The following is a 22472-nucleotide window of genomic DNA, read 5'->3' as shown; positions in this document are numbered from 1 at the left end:
GCACTGCCCCACACTCCCCATCAGACTGCACCACCCCACACTCCCCATCAGACTGCACCACCCCACACTCCCCATCAGACTGCACTGCCCCACACTCCCCCATCAGACTGCACCGCCCCACACTCCCCCATCAGACTGCACTGTCCCACACTCCCCATCAGACCTCAATGCCCCACACTCCCCATCAGACTGCACTGCCCCACACTCCCCCATCAGACTGCACCGCCCCACACTCCCCCATCAGACTGCACTGTCCCACACTCCCCATCAGACCTCAATGCCCCACACTCCCCATCAGACTGCACCGCCCCACACTCCCCATCAGACTGCACCAGCCCACACTCCCCATCAGACTGCACTGCCCCACACTCCCCATCAGACTGCACCACCCCACATTCCCCATCAGACTGCACTGCCCCACACTCCCCCATCAGACTGCACCGCCCCACACTCCCCCATCAGACGACACCATCCCACACTCCCCATCAGACTGCACCGTCCCACACACCCCATCAGACTGCACCGCCCCAACTCTCCCCATCAGACTGCACCGCCCCACACTCCCCATCAGACTGCACCAGCCCACATTCCCCATCAGACTGCACTGCCCCACACTCCCCCATCAGACTGCACCGCCCCACACTCCCCATCAGACGACACCATCCCACACTTCCCATCAGACTGCACCACCCCACACTCCCCATCAGACGACACCATCCCACACTCCCCATCAGACTGCACCACCCCACACTCCCCATCAGACTACACCATCCCACACTCCCCATCAGACTGCACCGTCCCACACACCCCATCAGACTGCACCGCCCCAACTCTCCCCATCAGACTGCACCGTCCCACACTCCCCATCAGACTGCACCGCCCCACACTCCCCATCAGACTCCATCGCCCCACACTCCCCATCAGACTACACCACCCCACACTCCCCATCAGACTCCACCGCCCCACACTCCCCATCAGACTACACCATCCCACACTCCCCATCAGACTGCACCACCCCACACTCCCCATCAGACTGCACCACCCCACAGTCCCTATCAGACTGCACCAACCAACCAACAACTAACAATCAGACAGTCTCTCCCACTACGACACATTGCAACAACACTCCACCCCATCTCCAAGTACATCTTAACCATGTGAAAATGATCCGCCTGCACTGTTACGATAAGCTGCTTTGAGCAGCTATTTCACAAACAACACCAATCCTTCAAGCAATGTAATCCCATCATTTCCAATGATCTTACAGTAGTGGCACATCTCAGCCACTGTAACAAAGAAGTGATCATGACAACAATAATCAGTTATAATGTTTCCATTTGAATTTTACAAACTAAGTTCCCACCTCAAAAGAAGGTCAGTATCTATCTGAGAAAGCAGAATAGTTGTCAGTTTGTCAATGATAAGATCCGTTTACATTATTGCATGATCTCAGGTTATGTTAAAAATTAGATCATGTGAGTAAGTAGTCACAAAAATTGCTAATTAAACATGGAAACCTTTCAAAATGCTGTCCTGCAGAACATCTTCCCTGAAACCTTCAGCACTCAGATCATTTCCACTGTTCTCTGCAGATTAGTCTCTACATTAAAAACTTTCAGAGCAGAGCTTCTTCTCTCAGTTACATCTGTTAATCCAGTTTTCATTTCTGTACGAGAGAGCTGCAGAGAGTAAAGGATCCCTGCAGTACGCAGCCTTGTGCCAGTGGTAGCTCAGCAGCAGTCAGCTCCTTATTATTCTGCAGCAGCCTGACAAACCAGGGATGCCTGATGGACACAGCATCGCAAATGGTAACAGTCTGCAATCCCCTCCATTGCCAGAACTGGTCGAGCACTGGGTCTATCACACAGAGATCATGGCAAACCTGTGAGCATTCGCTGCCCCTTCAAATACACGAGGTTTATCGAAGAGTGGGTGCAGGTGTTAATTGTTCATCCTTTAGTGCCAGAAAATGGAGACTTGTAAAGCCAGATTTTTAATCACCATTCTATTTGGTTTTATGTAGTTATGTACTGCAATCAAATACTCAGACAGTTTAAGTTCATCTTTGATTACTGAATCACCAAAGATTTTATTTAAAATTAAACCTAATACAATGAAGCACAAACACCAATGGGGACAAACCGCTTTGCTTCTGCCCTTTCCCTGCAGAGTTATGTTTTTTAATATATTTTTATATTAAATTGTAACCCGTCTTCTTCACAGCCAAGGCCATGGGTTGACAAAGTGTTCTCAATACAGCTCATAACGCTGGCTTACTTGTGGAATGTGCCTTGGGTTAATGGTTTTCCTTCCAGTCAGTCAGGTCTTTCTTTGTTTGCATCCATTGGTTACAACATGGAGCACAGGGCCACGGATAAAGTTCAAATTCGTATTTCCATTATTACCCCCCAAAAAAATAGATTTTGGTGTTTATTTTACTGTTGGTTCAGCAAGAGAGAGCAATGCTAAGACTTGCCCTTTCTAAACTTGAAAGGGTGCAACATTCAAATGGAATAAGAAGAAAGTGAGGTCTGCAGATGCTCAAGATCAGAGTCGAGAGTGTGGTGCTAGTAAATCGACGTTTCGGGCAGAAGCCCTTCATCAGGAATGATAAAGAGCTTATCCCCGATTCTCCTGCTCCTCAGACGCTGCCTGACTTACTGTGTTCTTCCAGCACCACACTCTGATTCAAATGGAATAAGCGAGAAATAAAGAAACTATGACACATTGTTGGACTGTGAGCTTCTTCGATTGCCAGCACTTGCTAAGTAACTCAATGATCACAAATTAGATATTCCAACTCTAAGCAACATTAAGACATTGTTTCACCCTCTCACCTATTCCTCCAGGGTAACACAGTGCAACAATACTCTTTGCTTGTTATTGCTTGGAATAAATTAGACCCAAATGTTGGGCACAGACACTTGAGGCAATAGAGACAGAATCATAAAATACCAAGTGCAAATCCAATTCTCAGATCAAAGTCTTGAAGTCACAGCTGTTAGCACCCTTTTACCCCTCCCCAGGCAATATCTTTATGAAAATGGCATTCCTGGAAAATGCCTGTTAACTCACATTGCTGTTTATTAGGCCATAACAATCTGCTCCAGCGCTTACTCAATCCAAGTCATCTTTGGAGTCAAGGTTCTACAAAAATTGTCAAACATTCCTCCAGAGTATCTGTCAACCTTACAATGTAGACTTGAATAGATGGCAACATCAGGAATCAACAAATCCCCTGCAGAACACAACCATAAGTTGAGCAAAAGTGGATCTACTGGGCATAATCTTGCCTTAGCTGACAGATTGCAATAGATATTAAAGGGAATTCAGAATAGTTTTGGATGTTAACTGCAAAGATAAATCTAATGAACTCTGATACAATGGATAGTTTTCCATTTTAATAGGGCTATTCAGAGATACCAACAAACAGATGACATATTAAAAACGATCCCCCTTTCTCTAAAAATCGCAGAGAGCATTTTTAATTTAATGTGGACACTGCCAGCATTTGTTGCCTGTCCCTAATGCCCTGAAATCGAGTAGTTTGTTCAGCTGTTTCAGAGCGTAGTTAACAGTTAACCACATTACTGTGGGTCTGAACACATGTAGTTCAGACCAGATAAGGATGGCAGATTTCCTTCCCTAAAGGACATTAGTAAACTAGATGGGCTTTTACTGAAATTAATTCCAAAATGACTAATTCAATCTACATTCCAACAGTTGCCACAGTGTGATTTTAGCCCATGCCTCCAAAGCATTAGCCTGGGCCTCTGACTCACTTATCCAGTGACCCTACAACTTATATGGTACTTATAAAATATAACTGTGGAAGTGAAGGTGGGAACTCTCCATGCCACAAGCTGAAGGTTTGAATTTAGACAAAGCATCCAAGTCTTTTCTGGGAGTATAATTTTACAGAAATGTGATATAGGGCCAGTCCTCCATACTGACCAATGTTTCAAATAAAAATTCATGGGTTTCCCCCCAATTCTGAAATCTAGGTATAGGTATTAGACCAGTCACTGCCCTTTTCCCAGTGAGCTGTGTTATATTACAGCTGCTTCTCTCACTCAAATATAGTTTGAGTTTACATTTGTTGCATTTTAATCATTATTCAATTAGTTTCTTAGAATGGTTACAGAACTGAGGGAGGCCATTCAGCCAGTCAGGTTCTGCTCTCTCCAAAATCAAATCTGCTTGTCCCACTCCCATACTGTATCCCCACAGGCAAGCAGCTGCTTATCAAATTCCCTTTCAGAGGGAGAAAATCACTGCAGAAGCTGGAATCTGTACTGGAAACAACAAATACTGGAGAACACAGCAGGTCAGAAATCATCCATGGAGAGAGAGCAAGCTAACGTCTCGAGTCCAGGTGACTCTTCATCAGAGCTAGCATATTTGAAATTGCTTCTACCACACTCTCAGGAAATGTTTTCTGACCTTAACCACTGACTACATTTAAATTATTTTCACATTACCATTGCATCATTTACCGATCACCTTCAATCCTCTGGTTCTTGACCTTTTCTACAACCGGAAAACTTCCTCTTAACTTATTTTGTCTTGAACCTTCATGGGTTTGAACGTCATCAGATCTCATCTCAGCCTTCTCTTCTCCAAAGAGAACAGCCTCAGTTTCATCAATTAACCCTTGTAACCAAAGCCTCTCGTCTCATTCTGATACACCTTTTCTGTACCACCTCTAGAATGTTCACATGCTTCCTAATTGACAGAATACTTCATATTGAGGGCGACCTGATGTTTTTGAAAGTTCTATCATATATTCCGTGGTTTTGTACTCAATGGCACAATGATAACTTGAGGATCCTATTTTCCTTACTAGCAACATCTCAACCTTTAATGATTTACACGTCTGCTCCTGGATATCTCTGTTCTTGTAATCCCTTTAGAATTTAGGTGGTGATGGAGGATTGTTTTTCAGACTGGAAGCCTGTAACCAGCGAGTGCCACAAGGATCAGTGCTGGATCTGCTGCTTTTTGTCATTTATATAAATGATTTGGGTTAGCCAATGACATCAAAATTGGTAGTTTAGTAGACAGTGAAAAAGGTTATCTCAGAGTACAATGGGCTCTTGGTCAGGTAGTCCAATGGACCAAGGAGTGGCAAATGGAGCTTAATTTAGATAAATGTAAGTTGTGGCATTTTGGTAAGGCAAATCAGGACAGGACTTATACAATTAATGGTAGGGTCTTGGGGAGTATTGCTGAACAAAGAAACCTAGGGTGCAGATGCATACTTCCTTGAATGTGGAGTCACAGGTTGACAAGTTGGTGAAGAAGATGTTTGGTATGCTTGCCTTCATTAATCAGTGCATTGAGTATACGAGTTGAGATGCTGTGTTGTAGCTGCATAGGACATTAGTGACTCCACTTTTAGAATAATGAATTCAATTCTGGTCTCCCTGCTATAGGAAAAATGTTGTTACACTTGAAAGGGTTCAGAAAAGACGGACGAGGATGTTGCTGGGAGTGGAGACTATGACCTATAGAGAGAGGCTGAATAGGATGGGGCTGTTTTCCCTGGAGCATTGGATGCTGAGGGGTGACATTAAAGAGGTTTATAAAATCATGAGGGGCACAGGTGAGGTGAATAGCCAAGGTCTTTTTTCCAGGGTAAGAGAATCCAAAACTAGAGGGATAGGTTTAAGGCGAGAGGGGAAAGATTTAAAAGGGACCTGAGGGGCAACTTTTTCACTCAGTGGGTGGTGCATGGGTAGAATGAGCTGCCAGAGGAAGTGGTGGAGGCTAGTACAATTACACTATTTTAATAGCATCTGGATGGGTATATGAATAGGAAAGATTTAGAAGGATTTGGGCCAAATGCTGGCAAATGGGATTAGATTAATTTAGGATATCTGGTCAGTATGATGAGTTGGACCGAAAGGCCTGTTTCTGCGCTGTATAACTCTTAATTTTTTTAGACTACGTTGCCTATCTTTCTTCTTCCTATCAAAATGAATCACCTCTCTGTATTACATTTCATTTTCCGTGTGTCTATTCATTCCATCAGCCTGTCCTCATGAAGCTTATCATTATCCTCTTCCTCATTCCTCAATTTTCTAATCTGTGTGTTATCTGCAAATTTCGAAATGACACCCTGTACCCCCAAGACTGGGTCATTAGTATATCAAGAAACTCAGAGGTCATAATGCCAAGCCTTGGGAAATTACTGTGTCTACAATTTCCTCCAGTCACCACTTACTCTCTGATTCCTGTTACTGGCCAACTTTGAATCCCTGCTACCATGTCTGTTTTATTCCACAGGCTTCAATTTGCTGACAAGACACAGAATCATTGTACCATAGGGTTGAATCCCTGCAGTGCAGAAAGAAGCCGGTCAGCCCAGGAGTCCACACTGACCCTCCATCCCCATAATCCCCCTACCCTGGACATCTTTGGACTGGGGGAGGAAACCCACACCGACTTGGAGAGAATGTGAAAACTCCACCCAGTAAGTGGTATTTTATCGAATGCCTTTAGAGGTTGGGTATGCCACATCAACCCTCTCTGTTGCTACAAAAAAAAACTCAAGCAAGGCTCCCTTTACCTTGAATAAATGGGGTGGCCTTTCCTTTGTTAACCCACTCTGGTCCAAGTGTAACACAAAGTGGGGAGGGGTCGAGACCAGTTGGGGATGTGGGGGGCAGTTTGGGGGGGGGGAAATATTCAGTTAGGGGTCAGACAGAGTGTGAAGGTTACCAGAGTCAGGAAACACCTTTCACAAGCCTCAAGACACTATACAACCAGGAAAGTAATTGGAAGTGTGCTCATTGTTACACTGTAGGCCAACCTGGGCAGTAACAATGAGTATTTCAGAAATTCCCAGCAGGAACTGGGTGGTGGGGTTAACAGGATGGAACCACATGTGAGCCCCCTCCCCGTGAGAGGGGAAACTGAAGCCGGTCAGTGATGGTGCAAAGGACAGGTAAATCATTGTATTTGTGTAGAGAGAACCAGCTGGTCGCACAAAGGGGAATGCCCCTCCAACAGCCCCTGCCATTCAGAAAGGTGGGGGGGACAGACAGAAACCGCCCACAGACTGCACTCACCCCGGGGGTTTTACACCACTGACTGGGGGTTGTGGCCTGGCCAGCTGGGAACTAAAGTCAGTGTAAACCGTTCGAGGTGGTGCCCCCCAGTGCCAGCTGCATTCTGCAAGACAAACCCGGGGAACTGACTGCGTCTCCAACTGCTCGCACTGGGCTTTGAACAGCCATCCAACAGGGACCACTATCGGAATACTGCGCCGAAGTGGGAACTGGAGCCTCCAAACGGGACACTGCTCAGGATAGGGGCCGAGGTAGAAATGGGAGACAGATCCCTCTCCAGCACTGGGACTTCAGGGATCCCATCCTGGGGAGCGAGAGCCGGGCTGAACAACTATCTAAAGCGAATGGATACTGGAACATCCCAGACAGCACAGCCTGGTTTAATGTGCGCTGAATTTCAAATATACACTAGAGATGTGTAAAGTGTCTTGTCTGAATCACGCCACACAGCTCACCCCCAAACCCAGTGCAGAGGAGACCCACATAGACCCACTCCCCACCCCTTTACTAAACAGACTACATTGGAATGAAATGCGTTAGAGTTTATCATGATCCGATTCTTAAGAGAGAAACGAAAATCAACCCGACTCAATGTTGCAGCGATAATATTCCCAGTTCGGATGAAGAGCTCGGGGCGCTATCAGGGCCCAGGGTTACACCCGTATCTGCAGGTGAGTGAGCGCTTCCTGGGTTAAAACCAGCCTCAGCTCCTGTTCTTCCGACTGGTTATTGAAAGGAGCGACTGGAAAGGGAACAGTTGAGGAAAGATGATCAATCCTGCCCCCAACCCACCCCCCCCCCAGCTGCCCCCGGTCCAATGCGAATCACTCCCAGGAAATACAAACTATCAGCACAGAGAAAAGGCAGCGTCTGCATACAGCCGCCTGACTGGCTGTGATTGTGTGTTGGGGGGGGGGGGTGTGGTCTGTGTATGTGTGTTGGGGGGGGGGTGTGGTCTGTGTATGTGTGTTGGGGGGGGGTGTGGTCTGTGTATGTGTGTTGGGGGGGTGTGGTCTGTCTGTGTGTGTATGTCGGGGGGGTGGTCTGTCTGTGTGTGTATGTCGGGGGGGTGGTCTGTCTGTCTGTGTGTGTGTCGGGGGGGTGGTCTGTCTGTGTGTGTGTGTCGGGGGGGTGGTCTGTCTGTGTGTGTATGTCGGGGGGGTGGTCTGTCTGTCTGTGTGTGTGTCGGGGGGGTGGTCTGTCTGTCTGTGTGTGTGTCGGGGGGGTGGTCTGTCTGTCTGTGTGTGTGTCGGGGGGGTGGTCTGTCTGTCTGTGTGTGTGTCGGAGGGTGGTCTGTCTGTGTCTGTGTGTGTGTCGGAGGGTGGTCTGTCTGTGTGTGTGGTCTGTCTGTGTGTGGGGGGGTGGTCTGTGTGTGTGGGGGGGTGGTCTGTGTGTGTGTGGGGGGGTGGTCTGTGTGTGTGTGTGGGGTGGTCTGTGTGTGTGTGTCGGGGGTGGTCTGCCTGTGTATGGGTGGGTGGTCTTCCTGTGTGTGGGGGTGGTCTGCCTGTTTGTGTATGGGGGGTGGTCTGCCTGTGTGTGTGTGTGTGTGTTGGGGGGGTGGTCTGTGTATGTGTTGGGGGGGTGTTCTGCCTGTGAGTGTGTACGGGGGGGTGGTCTGCCTGTGTGTGTGTACGGGGGGGTGGTCTGCCTGTGTGTGTGTGTACGGGGGGGTGGTCTGCCTGTGTGTGTGTGTACGGGGGGGGTGGTCTGCCTGTGTGTGTGTGTGTACGGGGGGTGGTCTGCCTGTGTGTGTGTACGGGAGGGTGGTCTGCCTGTGTGTGTGTGTGTACGGGAGGGTGGTCTGCCTGTGTGTGTGTGTGTGTGTGTACGGGAGGGTGGTCTGCCTGTGTGTGTACGGGAGGGTGGTCTGCCTGTGTGTGTGTGTACGGGGGGGTGTGGTCTGCCTGTGTGTGTGTGTGTACGGGGGGGGGTCTGCCTGTGTGTGTGTGTACGGGGTGTGGTCTGCCTGTGTGTGTACGGGGGGGGGGGGTGAGTGGTCTGCCTGTGTGTGTGTGTATGGGAGGGTGGTCTGCCTGTGTGAGTACGGGGGGGTGGTCTGCCTGTGTGTGTGTACGGGGGGGGTCTGCCTGTGTGTGTGTGTGTGTGTGTGTACGGGGGGGGTCTGCCTGTGTGTGTGTGTACGGGGGGGGTCTGCCTGTGTGTGTACGGGGGGGGTCTGCCTGTGTGTGTGTACGGGGGGGGGGGTCTGCCTGTGTGTGTCTACAGGGGGTGGTCTGCCTGTGTGTGTGTCTACAGGGGGTGGTCTGCCTGTGTGTGTGTGTACGGGGGGTGGTCTGCCTGTGTGTGTGTCTACAGGGGGTGGTCTGCCTGTGTGTGTGTGTACGGGGGGTGGTCTGCCTGTGTGTCGGGTCTGTCTGTGTGCGTGTCGGGGAGGGGGGTGGTCTGTCTGTGTGTATGGGGAGTGTCTGTGCGCGTGTGGGGGGTCTGTCTGTGTGTTTGTGTGGGTCTGTGTGTGTTTGTCTATGTGGGTCCGGGACAGGGAAGGGGGTGTGGGTAAAGCAGGATACTCCCCTATTTCCAGCCCACGGCTGCTCCGCACTAACACCTAGAAATCCCACATCACAGCGAGTGGGAGCAGCCTCAGGAACCGGGCTGGTCCGCAGCCTCCACTCGCCACACAGTCAGGCGACAGCACGGGACGGTTATTTATTCTGTTAGGGACCTTGTCATGTCCCGGGAAAAGTGCGCTGAGCATCCCACCCCACTTTGACAATTCAGGTAAATAACTAACACGCAAAATTTGATGGGCTAAAGACACGATCTTTGTTGAGGGGAGGAGGTAACACATTAATAAATGATCAAATATAAGCAGCAACATTACCTGAGGTTGGGAGGAGATCCTCTGAGATGGTGCAAATCCTGTGCTGTGTGTGTTCTGATATGAGTTCTGCTGCTTAATTGCAGTCAGCGCTGTTCTGTCTCCCCCTCCCAACCCTACAGTCTCAGCTGATGGATGTTCGACCCACTGCTGGTCAGTGCTGCCTTGACACGTGGTGCCGTCAGTCAACACTATTATCATTTAATCTGAGAATGGAAAATGAAGACCGAGCAAGGTGAATGTGGCGGTGAGGGGAGTCCAATCTAATCAGTGCAACGTACCTCCCTAAACACACCCCACCAACAAAAAAAAAGCCCAATACTGCAGGCCTGAACCTCCAGGCTCTTCCTTCAAAACCTCCCCCTCTGAGCAACACTTTACCCTCATTCACCAGTCACTGAGACCTAGGCGCCTAGATGTTTCAAAACATCTCTCCCTAATCTTTACAAACACAAAATATCTCTCCCTCATCTTCACAAGCACAAACATTTCTCCCTCAACTTTACAAACACAAAGCATCTGTCCCTTCTCTTTATAAACACAAACATCTCTCCCTCATCCTTACAAACACAAAATATCTCTCCCTTATCTTTTCAAACACAAACATCTCTCCCTCATCTTTACAAACACAAAACATCTCTCCTTCATTTTATAAGACCATAAGACATAGGAGCGGAAGTAAGGCCATTCGGCCCATTGAGTCCACTCCGCCATTCAATCGTGGCTGATGGGCACTTCAACTCCACTTACCTGCATTCTCCCCGTAGCCCTTAATTCCTTGTGACATCAAGAATTTATCAATCATTGCCTTGAAGACATTTAGCGTCCCGGCCTCCACTGCACTCTGCGGCAATGAATTCCACAGGCCCACCACTCTCTGGCTGAAGAAATGTCTCCGCATTTCTGTTCTGAATTTACCCCCTCTAATTCTAAAGCTGTGTCCACGGGTCCTAGTCTCCTCGCCTAACGGAAACAATTTCCTAGCGTCCGCCCTTTCCAAGCCATGTATTATCTTGTAAGTTTCTATTAGATCTCCCCTTAACCTTCTAAACTCCAATGAATACAATCCCAGGATCCTCAGCCGTTCCTCATATGTTAGACCTACCATTCCAGGGATCATCCGTGTGAATCTCCGCTGGACACGCTCCAGTGCCAGTATGTCCTTCCTGAGAAGTGGGGACCAAAACTGGACACAGTATTCCAATTGGGGCCGAACCAGAGCTTCATAAAGTCTCAGTAGCACAACGGTGCTTTTATATTCCAACCCTCTTGAGATAATTGACAACATTGCATTCGCTTTCTTAATCACAGACTCAACCTGCATGTTTACCTTTAGACTAGCACTCCCGGATCCCTCTGTACTTTGGCTTTATGAATTTTCTCACCATTTAGAAAGTAGTCCATGCTTGTATTCTTTTGTCCAAAGTGCAAGACCTCGCATTTGCTCACATTGAATTCCATCAGGCATTTCCTGGACCACTCTTCCAAACTGTCTAGATCCTTCTGCAGCCTCCCCACTTCCTCAGTACTACCTGCCTGTCCACCTAACTTTCTTTCATCGGCAAACTTCGCTAGAATGTCCCCAGTCCCTTCATCCAGATCATTAATATATAATGTGAACAGCTGCGGCCCCAACACTGAACCCTGCGGGACATCACTTGTCACCGGCTGCCATTCCGAAAAAGAACCTTTTATCCCAACTCTCTGCCTTCTGTCAGACAGCCAATCCTCAATCCATACCAGTAGCTCACCTCAAACACCATGGGCCCTCACCTTGCTCAGCAGCCTCCTGTGTGGCACCTTATCAAAAGCCTTTTGGAAGTCTAGATAGACCACATCCATTGGGTTTCCCTGGTCTAACCTACTTGTCACCTCTTCAAAGAATTCCAACAGGTTTGTCAGGCATGACCTCCCCTTACTAAATCCATGTTGATTTGTTCTAATCAGACTCTGCTCTTCTAAGAATTTAGAAACCTCAATCCTTAATGATGGACTCTAGAATTTTACCAACAACCGAGGTTAGGCTAATTGGCCTATAATTTTCCATCTTTTGTCTTGATCCTTTCTTGAACAAGGGGGTTACAACAGCGATCTTCCAATCATCCGAGACTTTCCCTGACTCCAGTGACTTTTGAAAGATCTCAACCAATGCCTCCACTATTTCCACAGCCACCTCCCTCAGAACTCCAGGATGTAGCCCATTGGGGCCAGGAGATTTATCAATTTTAAGACCTTTTAGCTTTTCCAGCACTCTCTCTTTTGTAATGGCAACCATACTCAACTCAGCCCCCTGACTCCCTTTAATTGTTGGGATATTGCTCATGTCTTCCACTGTGAAGACTGATGCAAAGTACTTGTTAAGTTCTCCTGCTATTTCTTTATCTCCCATCACTAGGCTTCCAGCATCAGTTTGAAGTGGCCCAATGTCTGCTTTTGCCTGTCGTTTGTTTCTTATGTATTGAAACTTTTACTATCATTTCTAATATTACTGGCTAGTCTACCTTCATATTTGATCCTCTCCTTCCTTATTTCTCTCTTTGTTATCCTCTGTTTGTTTTTGTCACCTTCCCAATCTTCTGATTTCCCAGTGCTCTTGGCCATTTATAGGATCTCTCTTTCTCTTTAATACATTTCCTGACTTCCTTTGTCAGCCATAGCTGTCTAATCCCTCCCTGGATAATCTTTCTTTTCTTGGGGATGAACCTCTGTACAGTGTCCTCAATTATACCCACAAACTCCTGCCATTTTTGCTCTACTGTCTTCCCTGCTAGGGTCTGCCTCCAGTCTATTTTCGTCAGTTCCTCTCTCATGCCCTCATAATTACCTTTATTTAACTGTAACACCATTACATCCGATTTTGCCTTCTCTCTTTCAAACTGCAGACTGAACTTTACCATATTATGATCGCTGCTTCCTAAGTGTTCCCTTACTTTAAGATTTTTTATAAAGTCTGGTTCATTACATAGCACTAGGTCCAGAATAGCCTGCTCCCTTGTGGGCTCCATGACAAGCTGTTCCAAAAAGCCATCCTGTAAGCATTCCATGAATCCCCTTTCTTTGGATCCACTGGCAACATTATTTACCCAGTCCACCTGCATATTGAAGTCCCCCATGATCACTGTGACCTTGCCTTTCTGACATGCCTTCTCTATTTCCTGGTACATGTTGCACCCCTGGTCCTGACCACTGTTAGGAGGTCTGTACATAACTCCCATTATGGTTTTTTTGCCTTTGTGGTTCCTCAATTCCACCCACACAGACTCCACATCATCCGACGCTATGTCATTCAGTGCCATCGATTTAATTTTGTTCTTAACTAACAAGGCAACCCCACCCCCTCTGCCCACCTCCCTGTCTTTTCGATAAGTTGAAAATCCTTGGATGTTTAACTGCCAGTCCTGACCCCCCTGTAACCACGTCTCTGTGATGCCTTCCACATCATAATCATTCACAATTATCTGTGCCATTAGTTCATCTGCTTTGTTACGAATGCTACGAGCATTCAGGTAAAGTGCCTTAATGCTAACTTTCTTATCATTAGAGATATTGGAAGTCGTAAGATATCCTAAGTTATCCTTCCTTTTTGCTGCATTCCCAGTCTGCCTCAAGTTTAAATCTGACTGCACACATGCTATCCTGCTGCTTATCTTTCCATTTAACTCCATCCTCCCTGTCGCTTTCACTTTCCCTTCCCCCCCAACTTAGAAGTTTAAAGTCCTACTGACCACCCTATTTATCCTCTTTGCTAGATCATTGGTACCTGATCGGTCCAGGTGGAGACCATCCCAATAGTACAGATCCCCCCGGTTCCAAAACTGATGCCAATGCCCCATGAAGTGGAATCCCTCTTTCCCACACCAATCCCTTTCACAAACACAAACATTTCTCCCTCAACTTTACAAACACAAAACATACCTCTCTCATCTTTACAAGCACAAAACATATCTCCCTCATCTTTACAAACACGGTGGCACAGTGGTTAGCACTGCTGCCTCACAGCGCCAGAAACCCGGGTTAAATTCCCACCTCAGACGACTGACTGTGTGGAGTTTGCACGTTCTCCCTGTGTCGGCGTGGGTTTCCTCCGGGTGCTCCGGTTTCCTCCCACAGTCCAAAGATGTGCAGGTCAGGTGAATTGGCCATGCTAAATTGCCCATAGTGTTAGGTTAGGGGTAAATGTAGGGGTATGGGTGGGTTGCACTTCGGCGGGGCGGTGTGGACTTGTTGGGCCGAAGGGCCTGTTTCCACACTATAATGTAATTTAATCTAAAAGAAACATCTCTCCCTCATCGTTTACAAACACAAAACATATCTCCCTCATCATTACAAACACAAAACATTGCCCCCTCATCTTTACAAACACAAAACATTGCCCCCTCATCTTTATAAACACAAAACATCTCTCTCATCTTTATAAATACAACACATCTCTCCCTCATCTTTTACGAACACAAAACATTTCTCCCTCATCTTTACAACCACAATATTTCTCCCTCATCTTTACAAACACAAAACGCCTCTCCCTCATCTTTACAAATTCAAAACATTTCTCCCTCATCTTTATAAACACAAAACAGCTCTCCCTCATGTTTACAAATACAAAAGGTTGCCATCAAACTCCATCAAACTCAGCACCTATGGGTGATTAGTTAAATAAAAGGAAAGAGTTTGGCTGGAGGCTGGACAGCTGTTGCTGAGAAAGACCCATGTTATGAAATTCCGCCGTGAGGTCGATGAATCCAGGTGTGAGGTTAATGTCAAATGCCCCAGGTGGAATTTTTCACCATGGTCCCCTTAAAAAGCTGCCTTTCTGCATTGAAAAGTTGAGCCTTTGTTCACATATTCCATTTTGTGGCAAGTCACTCCCATTCACTGGTTTTGGATCAGAGGAAGTAAGATCTGATCCCAGGAGCAGCAATCCATCATCACCTTCCCCTGATATGTTCTTGATTCATGTCCCCATGGTTAGGAGCAGGACTGGTCTGAGCAGGGTTCAGGGGCGGAGATGCGCAGCTGTCCAATGCCAATAAAGGGTCACTAGGCTCCAAATGTTAAATAAGTTTTCTCTCTTCACAGATGCCGCCAAATCTGTTGAGTTTCTCCATCACTTTCAGTACTTGTTTCTTATAAGGGGTCTTGTGGTGCAGGGATAGTGTTCCTACTATGAGCTAGAAGGTCTATGTTCAAGTCCCACTGTGCTGGAAGACTGGAGGTAGGCTAATGTTGTGCCACTATTTAAGAAAGGTGGTAAGGAAAAGCCAGGTAGACCAGTGAGCCTGACATCGGTGGTGGCCAAGTTTTTGGAGGGAATCCCGAGGAACAGAAGTTACATTTATTTGGAAAGGCAAGGGCTTTGTCAACGTGGCTTTAAATGGAGGAAATAGTGTCTCATTAACTTGATTGAGTACTTTGAAGAAGTAACGAAGAGGATTGATGAGGGCAGATTAGTGGATGTGCTCTATATGGACTTCAGTAAGACATTCAATAACGTTCTTCATGGTAAACTGATTAACAAGGTTAGATCACTTGGAATACAAGGATAGCTATTTGGATACAGAACTGGCTCAAAGGTAGAAAACAAAGGGTGGTGGTGGAGGGTTGCTTTTCAGACTGGAGGCCTGTTACCAGTGGTGTGCCACAAGGATCAGTGCTGGATGCACTGCTTTTTGTCATTTATATAAATGATTTGGATGTGAATATAGGAGATATGGTTAGTATCTCCCATATTCAAAATTGGAGGTGTAATGGACAGTGAAGAAAGTTACCTCAGCGTACTTGATTGGAAAGGTCATTGGGCTGAGGAGTGGCAGAGGAGGTTTAATTCAGATAAATGTGAGGTGTTGCATTTTGGAATGGCAAATCAGGGCAGGATTCATATACTTAATGGTCAGTTCCTGGGGAATGATGCTGAACAAAGAGCAGGTGCATAGTTCCTTGAGAGTGGAGTCACACGTAGTTAGGGTAGTGAAGAAGGCATTTGTTATGCTTGTCTTTATTGATCAGTGCATTTAGTATAGTATTTGGGAGGTCATATTGCAGCTGTACAGGACAATGGTTAGGCCATTTTTGGAGCATTTTGTGCAAGTCTGGTCTCCCTCCTATCGGAAGGATGTTGTGAAACTTGAAAGGGTTCAGAAAAGATTTACAAGGATGTTGCCAGGGTTGGAGGGTTTGAGCTTTAGGGAGAGGCTGAATAGGCTGGCGCTATTTTCCTTGGAGGCTGAGGGGAGACCTTATAGAGGTTTATAAAATCATGAGGGACATGGATAGGGTAAATAGATAAGGTCTTTCCCCTGGGGTGGGGGAGTCCAAAACTAGAAGGCATGGATTTAAGGTGAGAGGGTAAGGATATAAAAGAGACCCCAGGGGCAACCTTTTCATGCGGAGGGTGGTACTTGTGTGGAATGAGCTGCCAGAGGAAGTGGTGGAGGCTGGTACAATTCCAACGTTTAAAAGGCATCTGGATGGGTATGTGAATAGGAAGGGTTTAGAGGGATATGGGCCAAATGCTGGCAAATGGGACTAGATTTATATAGGATATCTGGTCGGCATGGACGAGTTGGATGGAAGGTTCTGTTTCTATGACTCAACGACTGTATGACTCAGGATGGGTAACTCTGGATTTGAATCCAACAGGTTAATTAAAATGATGTTCTTATGGGCAGTGTGTATGTTTTGGGGGATTGCAAACTAAAAAGGAAGTAGGGAAATTTGCAAACTTTACTCTCTGTTTAAATGTAACAGGGCTGGCGGAAGGGCGGGGAGAAGGTTGGTGGGTGGCTGTTACACTGGGCTGATCAAGGTGAAGAATGGAACTCTTTGGGGCTAGGTTTTCACCATCCTATCCCCATCAAAGGTACGAACACTCACAATTAATTGCTACTTAGTGACAATTTTGCAACAATTATCCTCAGCCTGTGTTACCATAGTAACAGAGTTACACAGCATACACTTGTTTAAAACACAATGGATCCAAAAATCCTCCTGTAATTATTCCAATGGAAATGGTGTGAGTCCAAAATTAGATTGCTTGGATTAATTTTGGCTAAAATTTAGAGATTATTGAATTTGTTTCCCTGTATGTCAAGAAATGGTTAAAATGGCCAGTATTCATTTCCCGCTCAGTGGTTAGCACTGCTGTCTCACAGCACCAGGGTACCAAGTTTGATTCCAACCTCAGGTGACTGTCTGTGTGGAGTTTGCACATTCTCCCAGTGTCTGGGTGGGTTTTCTCCGGGCGCTCCAGTTTCCTCCCACAGTCCAAAGATGTGCAGGTCAGGTGAATTGGCCATGCTAAATTGCCCATAGTGTTAGGTGCATTAGTCAGAGGGAAATGGGTCTGGGTGGGTTACTCTTTGGAGGATCCGTGTGGACTGGTTGGGCCGAAGGGCCTGTTTCCACACTGTAGGAAATCTAAAAAAAAGGAATCTAAAATATATAAGCAGAACAAAAAAGATTCCATTACCTTTCGGACTAATGAAAGAAACCACAGTGACTTTGCTGTTATTCACTTCCTCGAGGACTTTGTTGAGGTGATCTTACTAAGCAAATTATCTCTGGTTTCTTGAAAGGTGTGTTTCCTAATGCCATTCTGAAATTTGAGACCCTGACATTTCTGCAAAGGTGATAGAAAGACTTCATTAACTTATAAGAAATGAGTTACAGTGTTATCAGAAAAAGTGAAAGTTGAAGTAATTTAGAATCCAACAAGGAAGACCATGAAATGGATAAAGAAAGGATGTAGAGAATATTAATGCAAGTCAGTGAGAAACATAAAAGCAGATTGTATAAGCCACTTTGGGCATGTGGCAAGGAAAAGATTAGCAAGGCCAAATGTTAGTCTGTTAATACAGACAGAAAAATGAGAAATTGTAAAAGGAAATAGAGAAAAGGTGGAAAAACTAAACAATTAGTTTGTATTCATGGAGTGAGATAAGAAAATAGCCTAAAACTGCATTGCACAAAGGGTCCTGTGAAAATAAGGAACTGAAAGAAATTAATATTAATAAAGACATAGCGCTAAATTTGAAATATTAAGTAGATTGAATGTCATTAAATCTCCTGGACCAGATGCGCTCCATCCCAAAGTACTGAAGGAGAAGGCCTCAGAGATAAAGGATGCATTGGTGGTTATCTTTCAAAATTCTGCAGATTCTGGAACAATTTCTGTGAACTGGAAAGGAGCAAAAGCAGCCCCACTATTTAAGAAGAAAGGGAAAAAGAATGTGGTGAACTACAGACACTTTGTTCAGTAGTTGGAAAGATATTAGAATCTATTATTAATGATGTCATGGCTGACACTTTGAAACTAATCATTTGGGTGGAGTCAACCTGGATTTTCAAAGGGTAATCATGTTTGTCAAATCTGTGGGTTATTGTGAGGACTGTACTTGTAGCATAGATATGGGAGAACCAGTAGATGTGACATATTAGTATTTTCAGAAGGCTTTTGATAGGGTCTCACACAGGAGGTTAGTAAATAAAATTATAGTACATGGGATCGAGGTAAATATTGCTATGGTTTGAGAATATTCCCATATTCATCATCAACTCCCTACAGTGTAAGAGCAAGCCATTCAACACACAGAGTCTACACCAATCCTCCAAATCGCAGCCACCCAGGCTCACCCCTCAACCCTATATTTCCCATGCCAATCCACCTGCTCTGCACATCTTTGGATTGTGGGATGAAACCAGATACCCTGAGGAAACCCTCAGAGAGAATGTGCAAACTCTACACAGAGAGTCATCCAAGACTGGAATTGAACCCAGGTCCCTGGCACTGTGGGACAACAGTGCTAGCCATTGTGCCACCCTTGATGCCATTAGTATTCAGAAATCAATTGGCTTCTGTCCTGGTTATGCTCAAGATTCAGCTTTCTCAGCTCTCTGGGGCAGAGAATTACAAAGATTCACCAGGTTTGAATGAAGAAATCCCTCCTCATCTAAGTTTTAAATGCTTTGCCCCTTATCTATGACTGTTTGCAGTTCTAGACTCGGGGAGACATACAAAAGAAAGTGACAGCTGGAATAAATGGATCACTCTCAGGGTGACAGATTATTGCCACAACTGTTCACAATCTATATACATTTTTTGTATGTAATATTTCCAAATTTGCTAATGACCCAAAACTAGGTGGAAATGTGAGTTGTGAGGAAGATGCAAGGAGGCTTCAAAATGATTTGGAGAGGCTGAGTGAGTGGGAACAAACCCAGCAGATGGAATACAATATGGAGAAAAGTGAAGTTATCAGAAAACAGAAATACGCAGAATTTATTAAATGGAAAAAGGCTGGGAAATGTTGAAATTCAAAGAATTGTGTGTCCTTGTCACAAGTCATTGAAAATTAACATGCAGTTATAACAAATAATAAGGAAGGCAAATGCTACGTTGACCTTCATTGCATGGGGATTGAGGGCAGAAGTAAACTAGGAGAAAGTGAAGAGTGCAGATGGTGGAGATCAGAGTCGTGAGAGTGGTGCTTGAAAAGCACAGCAGGTCAGGCAGCATCCGAGGAGCAGGAGAATCAATGTTTCAGACAAAAGCTCTTCATCAATGTTGATTCTCCTGCTCCTCAGATGCTGCCTAACCTGCTGTGCTTTTTCAGCACCACACTCTCCACTGCAGGAGTAAACTGTCTTGCTGCAATTGGAAAGAGCTTTGGTGAAACCAAACCTGGAGCATTATGTAGTATTTTGATTTCCTTATCTAAAGAAGGATGTACTTGCCATAGAGTCATCAGACTAGTCCCTGGGATGACAGGATTTTATTGAGGGGAATTTGAGGAAACTGGGCATCTATTCACTAGCATTTTGAAAAGTGAGATGGAGATATCATTAAAACTTTCAAAATTCCTTCAGAGCATGACAGGGTGGATGTGGGTTACATATTTCCTCTAGATGAGTCTAGAACTGGTACTGTCTCAGTTAAGGGGCAGCCATTTAAAACCAAGATGAGGAGAAATTTTTTTCAAATAAATCTGGTGAATCATTGGAATTTTCTGCCCCAGAGAGCTGAGGAAGCTGAATCATTAAGTATTATCAGAGCAGAAATCAATTGATTTCTGGATACGAATGGTATCAGGGATTATGGGAATATTGGGAGAATGCAGCATAGAGATAGGTGATCTACTGTGAGCTGGGTGAATCATGGAGCAGGTTCGATAGGCCAGATGGCCACCTTCTGCTCCTATTTCCTATGTTCCTTTGCTAGAATCATTGAACCAAGGAGTCCATAATTATTTCAAGGCATCTAATCTCCCTATTTAAATATCTACGCACTTATAGTCTGTGATGCTTCGATTTCTAAAAGTATTTGACTAGACAGAAGTCAATAGCAGGTCTGAACCACCAAACCTCTACATTCCAGTTTCCATCTAATAAGCATCCATGAAGATGCCAATCAACAACAGTTCAGGAGGTAGACAGATGGATTAAAGCATTTTATTTTTCATGAGACAGATTGTTGCAAATTCGATGTTTCAACTAGACCACCAATGTGCCTTTATGTAAGTTATATTAACACAGAGAAATGTTCCAAGGTACTTCACAGAGGAGTGAGGAATAACAGATGGCCAGCCAAGGAGGGACTGATTCAAAGAGGTGATGAAAAGCTGGTGAAAAAGAATCTGAAGGAACAGTGGGTCTACAAATTGCACCTCTACTGTATAATGACTTGCTAGTATTTTATAAATCGAGCAAAGCATCTCACAGACCTATATCTCAGCATTAAGGTGAAATAGTTTGCTCAAACTTGCTGACTTTGGGATGACTTCTGAGATTGTGTAATGAGTCTGTCTTCTGAGGGGGTGTATTGAACCAGTTAAGTCACTTCACCTGGAAACTAATCGATTGACTGTTACACTCAATTATTCCAAACACTCACTTTTCTCACTCTGAGAAACTATTTCCTCATTTCCTCTGTAATTTCCTCTTCAGTCAATGTGCAATCATTTTCTAATCTAATTGTTATCTGTGCAATCGCCCCTTTGCTCTGCAATCACTCTCAATTTTGTAAAACCGTTCAATCTATCTCGATAGTGGAACAATATGGACCATCAATTTTCTGCTTCTATCATCTGATTGTAAAACCTAGAACCTTAATGGACTGAAAAAGCTTTACAAAGGACGAAATACTGATTTGCAAATGGCTGCAGTGATCATCTGAGCATTGGTTAAGCCAAGTTTTAGCCAAATATCAACAACCAAGAACCAGTCTGAACTGAAATTAACACATTTAACAAAACTGAGAAAAGTAATAAAGACAATGTTAAGTATTCCATGCAGGCAGGTACAATGCTGAACAAGGACAGGGCCATGTATAACAGGCAAATAAAAGAATATACAGTTTAAAGTCCTTAAAGTGTCCTTTAGTATGTAAGGTTTTAACCAGAGGCCATGGTTATTTAAAAGATGGCTTGTATCCTCAGTAGTGGTGAATATTTTGGGTGTCCTTTAATTTCTTGATGCCCTGATGTTTCTTTTTAATCAGTCCTATTGCCGGGCACTTTCCTTCTTGAGAGGCCGTGTCCAATTTATCTTACTGCTCTGTGAAACAAATAGCTCCCCGAAATACAACTAGTTTGTTTATTTCAATTAACAAAGAAACTGAAACAGTCACCCAGCTCCATATCTGCTGTTGGATTTTCATCTTTATGGAAAGTTCAAATGTTGAAGATAAAAAAAAATCACCAGCAAAGGATGTTGCCAGGTTTGGAGGGTTTGAGCTACAGGGAGAGGCTGAACAGGCTGGGGCTGTTTTCCCTGGAGCGTCAGAGGCTGAGGGGTGATCGTATAGAGGTTTATAAAATCATGAGGGGCATGGATAGGGTAAATAGAGAAAGCCTTTTTCCTGGGGCAGGGGAGTCTAGAACGAGAGGGCATAGGTTTAGGGTGAGAGGGGAAAGATATAAAAGGGACCTCAGAGCAACGTTTTCACACAGAGGGTGGTATGTGTATGGAATGAGCTGCCAGAGAACATGGTGGAAATTGCAACATTTAAAAGGCACCTGGATGGATATATGACTAAGAAGGGTTTAGAGGGATATGGGCCAAGTTGTGGCAAAGGGACTAGATTAGTTTGGGATATCTGGTTGACATGAATGAGTTGGACCGAAGGGTCTGTTTCCATGCTGTACATCTGTATGACTCTATGAATCTGTAATTGACCAGCTTAAGATCAAGGAACTCAGTATTGAAATAAACAAACCAGTTGTATTTCAGGGGCTGAAGAAGGGCTTATGCCCGAAACATCGATTCTCCTGTTCCTTGGATGCTGCCTGACCTGCTGCGCTTTTCCAGCAACACGTTTTCAGCTATTTCAGGGGGCTACTTGTTTCACAGAGCAGTAAGATAAATTTATAATTGGACACAGCCTCTCAAGAAGGAAAGTGCCCGGCAATAGGACTGATTAAAAAGAAACATCAAAGCATCAAGAAATTAAAGGACACCCAAAATATTCACCGCTACTGAGGATACAAGCCATCTTTTAAATAACCATGGCCTCTGGTTAAAACCTTACATACTAAAGGACACTTTAAGGATTTTAAACTGTATATTCT

General features: G+C 45.2%; 1 protein-coding gene across 4 annotated transcripts in view; it reads right to left on the bottom strand.

Moving 5' to 3' along the window:
* LOC140488133 (rabphilin-3A-like) overlaps nt 1-22472 on the bottom strand; it is a 239796-nt gene that overhangs the window by 145126 nt on the left and 72198 nt on the right. Inside the window, exon 1 of one of the 4 annotated variants that reach the window (XM_072587942.1) lies at nt 9916-10034. The exons of 2 other annotated variants lie outside the window; for them this stretch is intronic. The gene's annotated coding sequence lies outside the window, so the exon portion shown is untranslated. Of the gene's footprint in view, nt 1-1517; nt 1693-9915; nt 10035-22472 lie in introns of those variants that run through there. One more of the 4 variants, XM_072587943.1, reaches the window with a different exon arrangement.

The sequence above is a fragment of the Chiloscyllium punctatum genome, chromosome 17 (genome assembly GCF_047496795.1).
Source record: "Chiloscyllium punctatum isolate Juve2018m chromosome 17, sChiPun1.3, whole genome shotgun sequence".
NCBI lineage: Eukaryota > Metazoa > Chordata > Chondrichthyes > Orectolobiformes > Hemiscylliidae > Chiloscyllium > Chiloscyllium punctatum.
The sequence above is the reverse complement of the archived record's forward strand: the minus strand, read 5'-3'. Positions and strand labels throughout refer to the sequence as shown.